This window comes from Phocoena phocoena, chromosome 1 (genome assembly GCF_963924675.1).
Source record: "Phocoena phocoena chromosome 1, mPhoPho1.1, whole genome shotgun sequence".
Classification (NCBI taxonomy): Eukaryota; Metazoa; Chordata; class Mammalia; order Artiodactyla; family Phocoenidae; genus Phocoena; species Phocoena phocoena.
In genome coordinates, this window is record NC_089219.1 from 115308075 (window position 1) to 115315478 (window position 7404).

Genomic DNA, 7404 nt, shown 5'->3' on the forward strand with positions numbered 1-7404 from the left:
TTTTATGGGCCTCTCCAATTCTTTAGTGGAGACTCTTTTAGGTAGAGGTTCTATGTTTGTCCAGAATTTACCACACTGCTTGACATGTAAAATTTGCTCAGTAATTAATTGTTCAATATGTTCATGCAGATAAGGTTTCTGACATTTAAAAAATGATGGAAAGTAGTTAACAGGGAAGATAAATAGCCATCTTCAGATTACATGCTTCATTAGTTATGAAGGATTTTCAGTAAGTGATTATATATTCTTTCATTCATTTATTTATGTATTTAATATAATCCCCCCAAAATGTCATAAAATATAATAAGCAGGCTGGTGAGGTGGAAAGCAGTGTGAGAGAACTCACTGCTCAACCCTCAGCAATGTGAATTCAAAGAAAATCACTGTAAGAAATTCCACCAGTAGATTAGCGCCGTGATCTCCCCTCTGAACGTTGTCCTTATTTTTGATCATCAGACACTGCTGTATCTTTTCCTTTTGTTTTTCTCTCAGTTTGGAATCTTCTTTATTCAACACACATGAACACACGCACGCATGCACAGATACACAGGTTAGCTAGGAAAATTACATTCACAATTTGGAGTGAGGGCGTATTTAATCTTAGAATGCTTTTAAGCAGTGTAGTAAAGCAATAAGATCTAAGTTTTGAGAAATAAAGTAGTCTCAGTTGGGAGAGCAGATAGAAGGTGAGAAAGTACGGATGTGAAAAGGTAGTTTCAGTTATATACATTTTTAGGGACAATGATAAATTTTGAGGGACTAGGAAAGTGATAAATAAATTTTATATTTTAAGGCAGGACAAGAACTTTTCAGCATAAAATTCTCTCTGTGTGTCCATTTGGGCCTCCTCTCTCTCTCCTTAATGTGCAATGTGCATCTGCATTACACATCAAAAAGAACTTCTCAAAGATGGGAGTGTCTGCTGGACCATAAAGATCGTTTTGTTTTATTTTGTTTTCCTTTCTTCTGACCCTAGCAATGTAACTTCTTTAAAAAAAATATTGTTCTTTCCCAACTCTGTAGGGAGTCATGATGACTTGATGCTTGTTTTGTAACTGTTTACCTGGACTATGTATCCTTGTTGAACTTTATGTAAAATATCAATGTCATTTTGATGCATGATACTTTGTCTCAAAAATGTATCTGACTGTGCCTTTGACCTCTAACAGGAGGAACAGTTCTCAGAGCTTACTGAGAGCCTGTCTCCCTCGTTGTAATGCTCAGTTTGGCTCAAATAAAGTTCCTTTAATTCTTCTTAACATGATTGTTAATTGGACTTTCATTGAGAAATTGATTATATACTACAAAATCTTAAAACAGACAAAACATAAGAAAACTGTGTAACCCTTTCATATGGAGGTTTATGTGAATCAATTCTGTAACAATATTGCACTTAGAAAAGCACAGTTAAAATAATTAATCTATCAGTAATTTCATTCCTCATGTTTTATGAAGAACATTAAAAATATATACACTATTTAAACCCAGTTACACTTCTCATATCCCTTTTCCCCCTTCCCTTATTTTCTTACACTAAGTATACTTTCTGAAGACATTCCTTTACCAAGACTTCTCCACCCACAACCTATGATTTTTCTCACATTTTCTCTCTTCTCTATCTGAATTCTTTATTAAATAGCATTATCCTCTTCTTATAAGACATTTCCCTTTACTTCTGTCTTTGCATCTGACTTTTAAGTATCGTAAGACTTAAGGGTGAGGATGAGGGCATGACTATGGCACACTGGTGGGGAAGTGAGGCTGACTACCATAGGATTCCTGTAGGTGGGCTAGGGAAGAGTGAAAATCTACTAACATTTGCATAGTAATCAGCTTTATTATTGCATCCCCATGAGGTGTGAACCTTGGAGAAAAGCACCTTTTATGAAGCATGTATAAAGAGAAGAATCCACAAGAGAAAGAGTCCTCAAACAAAATAAGATTAAAAAAAATAAAGAGTCCAGCATCCTGAAATCCAAGGGAGAAGAGGTTGAAAGGGAAGCATTGTTGTCCAATATGGTTGGTCAGTTGTCTGGGACAGTCAGAATGCAGCATGGTGATATTGGTTTATTTACTCAGTAGGTATTTATTGACATTATTGCTTAATTAATAAGTACAATACATTTGATTACAGTGAAACCAAGGGTTACATTTTTCAATTTATCATGAAAAAATATTGATTAGCTAATGAATGGATTAGTTTTATTACTTTACTTATTTTTAGAGACAAGGTTTTTGTTTGTTCATTTATTGCACTTAAAATATTCTTCAGTGACCTTCTTGGCCTGGGATTCTTTGCCATAGTCCTTAACTACCACAGAACTGCAACCAACCCTTTTATGGGGTTTCTCTCTCTGTCAGTTTTAAAGAGGCCTATCCATTCTCCTCATTTCTAGTCGTCATTGATATTAATGAAGTTGATTTGGGGTTCAGCAAAACAGCCTCCACTAACTCGACACACACAGGCTCAATACAGGTAGACACAGGGCTTAGTGCCTGTTATTGACACAGACATGGAATTAATATTGTGTAGTACTGCCAAGATATAAATCATACAAGGGATTCATAATAGAACCTGCTGAAAAACATCTAGACTGCTATTTATCAATACATGAATACTCAATTAGAAATTAGGGTTATTCTTCAAGTATATCCATTGTGAATACCATGGAGAGAACTTAGTCTTATGAAGATGGTTTTCAATTACCATGTCTTACAAACAGAAGTCTCGACTCTGTTAAAATTAGTAAATTTTTACCCAGATTATTTCCACAAATTAAATTTACCTTGAATAAATTGAGTGGCGGAAAACTTAATCAAAAAAGTCAGATCCAAAAAAAAAAAAAAGTCAGATCCAAAATATGTCAAATTGAATAAAGGTTGAAATAAACTATTGAGTTCAGTTATCAGTGAACTTTTTTTATTGGTGACTTTTGGGAGACCAGTTTCAGCAAAAGGCTGTTGGGAAAAGACGTATTGCAGAGAGTTGAGGATAAAAAGGCTCCAACAATTATATAGACTCCCAACTACTAGATCTTACTTGAGGTCCCTGGTCTTATGAAAAATGATGTTAGCTTGACTTACGTGCTTTTTTTATAGCTTCCTTTATCTCTTTATTCCTCAGATAGATAATGGGGTTAAAAAAAGGGAGACAAAACTACAAAGGCCAGAGCAATGGCTATATCACAGAATAAGGAGTAGGTGGCAGAGAAGTGTAGGTACATGAGAGCCACACTGCCAAAGAAAACCAGAAAGACAGTGAGGTGGGAGACGTATGTGGAAAATTCCTTGCAATGACCCTCAGCTGAACGAATACATAGAATTACAGCCACAATACCAACATAGGACATGAAAATGAGCATCACACCTGTAATGATCTCCACTGCATGGACAACATCCACTGCCTGAATCATGACGATGTCTTGTGTGTCTAGGCAGGCCAGGCTTGGCACTGGGAAGAAGTCACAAAAGATATGCTCAAGGTGATTAGAGCCACAAAATAGCAGTGTGGAGATCCAGGCAGCCTCAGTGAGGGGCATGATAAAGCCACAAATACAGCAGCTTAAAGTCAGCCGGGCACATCGTTTAGGGGTTATGATAGTTGGATAATGAAGAGGGCTACAGATGGCCAGGTAGCAGTCAAAAGCCATAGCTGTCAAGAGACAAAACCTCACTTATGCCTGTGGAATGGAAGAAATACATCTGCAGGAGACAAGCACTTAAGGAAATACTCTTGTCACTAAGCAGGCAAGACAGCACCTTTAGTATGGTAGCTGTGGTTTACCAGATCTCCAGGAAAGAAAGGGTGCTAATAAAGTACATGGGAGTGTGGAGGTGAGTATTCAACTGGACCACTGTGATGATGACTAGGTTTCCAACAACAATGAAAGCATAAATGAAGAGCAGTGGAACAAAACAGATGATAGGATCTCCCCAGGAATAAGGGAAAGCAGAGAAGATAAACTCCTGAGCAGTGGTTTGATTGGGGCTCTCCATCTCCAGGTGAGAAATGAGGATTTCAATTCCTACTGCACTCAAGCTTTCTAGGAGATGCTTACTATTGGTCATAGAGTGAGTACACTTACCAAATGACAGCATCTGAATAAATCCCTGTATTGGGGCTATAGAAGAAGAAGGAATATTCCATATTCCATAGATGCTTACAATTAAAATTGGAGTATGGAAAAAAAAGTACAGTCAGAAAACACAGCCAGTATTTTAGACCAATGATTCTCAAAATTCATGGGGCTTCCCTGGTGGCTCAATGGTTGAGAGTCCGCCTGCCGATGCAGGGAACACGGGTTCGTGCCCCGGTCCGGGAGGATCCCACATGCCGCGGAGCGGCTGGGACCGTGAGCTATGGCCGCTGAGCCTGCGCGTCCGCAGCCTGTGCTCCGCAATGGGAGAGGTCCCAACAGTGAGAGGCCCGCGTACCGCAAAAAAAAAAAAAAAAAAAAAAAATTCAGCATGCATCAGGATCACTTGGAGGGCTTGTTAAAACTGAGATTACGGGTCCCCATCCTGAGAGTTTCTAATTCAGTACATCTGGGGTAGGGTCAAAGAATTTTCATTTCTACCGGATTTCCAGGCAATGCTGTCTGCTAATCAGAGGACCATATTTTAAAACCACTGCATTTAGACAAAGAAAGAACTAGATGAGGTAGTGAAAGAATAGCAAGGTGATGTTTTTGCCCATATTCAAGTCTTATTGATTTTCTAACAATCTTCCCATAACTGTTTCAAAATTCTTCCTTATAAACTCTCAGTTCCCCATCTGATTCTTGGCATATGATTTAATTGAACATTTTAATGATGAAGACAGACATCATTAATAAATTCCAACCTCTTCCTCCTTTTTCTGCCTCTAAATAACACATCCTCTCTTTCATCTCTCTTTTCCTTCTCCATCTTCTAGGAAAATGGATCTGAAATGTATTTTGTACCAGAAGCCTTTAGTCAAATTAAATAATTGATGGAAACTGACTATGTCAAGCAATAAATGCAAAGCTTTTCTAGTATAATTATATTGGGTGGTTGGGTGGAGAGAGAGAGCTGTAGTGTTCTGTAGAATACAGTTTAAATACAACACATTTTAATATATTGTCCTATTCATTTATCTCCTGTTCAGAACCATTTGTTTTACTTTCTTTAATGATTTCCTCTCTTCTGCTATCAAATATGCACAAATCTTATCTTGAGAGGAAAGTCCTATCTCTATTCAGACTACTTCTCTCCTTTGTGTCAACATCATTATTTCCTATCATGTTAATACGTATTTACTGTTTTCATTCCCTCCTGAATCCCTTTGAATCAATTATCTTTCAACTTTCCATATCTCTTTTCTTAAATTATACCAATGACTTTCTGATTGAAAATTCAATGGCCTCCCTCTGTCTTTGTTGCCACTAACCTTTGAAGGTTAATCACCCAATCCTTGGAAGTCTTTCCTTCTTTTGCCTATTCCACACTACATTATACAGGTTTACCTCATTGGCTACTCTGTCTTCCACCTCCCAAGTTTATGGAAATAACACAAAATTCTATCTTTGTTCTTTGTTTCTCATTCCATCTTCCCTTCTTCAGAGACAACTCATTTATTCAAGTTTATTGATAAGGTCCTTAGGTTTTCAACTCTCATTAATTAATGTGACTCCAGAATTCCTTGTTTTGTATCTCAGTCCTGAGCCCCACATTTTCTTTAGGACTCTCCCACTTAGATGAATCACCTTGACCCAAAGTTGCCACCTCCACCTGTTATAGAGTGAATTGGGTCCTTCCCCCAAAATTCATATGTTGAAATTCTAACCCTGATACCTCAAAATGTGACTGTATTCAGAGATAGGGCCTGTAAAGAGATAATAAAATTAAAATGAGGTTATTAGGTTGGGCCCTAATCTGATATGACCAGTGTCATAAGAAGAGGAAATTTGGACACAGTTTCAGAAGGAGGCTCATAGAAAATTCAAGGAAAGGCAACCATCTACAAGCCAAGGAGAAAGTCCTTGGAAGAAATCAACTCTGTCAAAACCTTGATCTCAGACTTCTAGCTTCCAGAACTATGAGAAAATAAATTCTTGTTCAAGCCATTCAGTCTGATACTTTGTTATCAGCTCTAGTAAATTAACACACCATCCTTACCCCCAACACTCAACCAATTTCCCTTGCTGATTTTCTTATTTTTGTTCTTCTAGATACCAACTTTACACATTTTTGCATCTATTGTCCCATCATGTCTCAAACCTAATTAATCATCAAAGTCTGCTTAACTTTTTTTTTTGCTGTATTACCAATACCTTTTATTTCCATTGTGTTACCCCTAATTTAATGTCTAGTCATAATGTCTACACTATTGTAATGGGTTTCCAAATGTTTCTGCTTCCGGTCTTACTTTTCTCATACAAGCCTCCATTCCCTCAAGATTAATCTTGCTAGAGCATCAGTTTACTCATGTGACTCCCCTTCCACACCTATACTTAAGTTTTACATTCTCATCATTTTCTTCCTCTAAATTGTTCCTTCTTTAAAAAGGAAACAATCTCAAATCCTCTATGATAACACTTTTCTAATCACTGAGATAGGAAAAAATAAGCTCCCTTTTTGCCTGTCATTGATTAATAACCTTGTGTTGTGTGTGCATTAGGAAAGGGCACTTTATTAATGGTCTATTATTTATATTAGCTATAGATATACTTGTTCATTGATTATGTGATTAAGTCCCATCAAACTCCCAACTACATTGTCTTTCTTTAATATTGCACTGAAACGATTTTTTGTTATTTCAGCAGAAAACAAAGTCATCTTATCTACTGTTGCTGTAAAAATTATTCATTACCAATCCAGTTTAGTAAACCTGTTATTAATCCAAACATGTCACTTTCATTTTCTGGTCTCTGAATATTCCTGAAAGAAATCTTTCCTGCCTGAAATATCCTCTTGTTCTTTCCAAGCTCTGCCTCCTTTATTTATTTTTTTTGAATTTTATTTATTTTTTTATACAGCAGGTTCTTATTAGTTATCCATTTTATACATATTAGTGTATATATGTCAATCCCAGTCTCCCAATCTGCCTCCTTTTTAAACTAACCAAATTCTACATGTGTCTTTTCTAGTTTTAAAAAGCTAATCCCGGGCTTCCCTGGTGGTGCAGTGGTTGGGAGTCCGCCTGCCGATGCAGGGGACACGGGTTCGTGCCCTGGTCCGGGAAAATCCCACATGCCGCGGAATGGCTGGGCCTGTGAGCCATGGCCACTGAGCCTACGCGTCCAGAGCCTGTGCTCCGCAACGGGAGAGGCCACAACAGTGAGAGGCCCGCGTACCGCAAAAAAAAAAAAAAAAAAAAAAGCTAATCCCACGTCTCTAATCACTCTATTTCCTGTAATATTTATATATCTTTCCCTCTTAAGA

At 37.4% G+C, this 7404-nt stretch overlaps 1 pseudogene; it reads right to left on the reverse strand.

Annotated features, from left to right (window-relative positions):
- Positions 1-3029: 3029 nt before the first annotated feature.
- Positions 3030-3996, reverse strand: LOC136136862 (olfactory receptor 6K2-like; annotated as a pseudogene).
- Positions 3997-7404: the final 3408 nt, after the last annotated feature.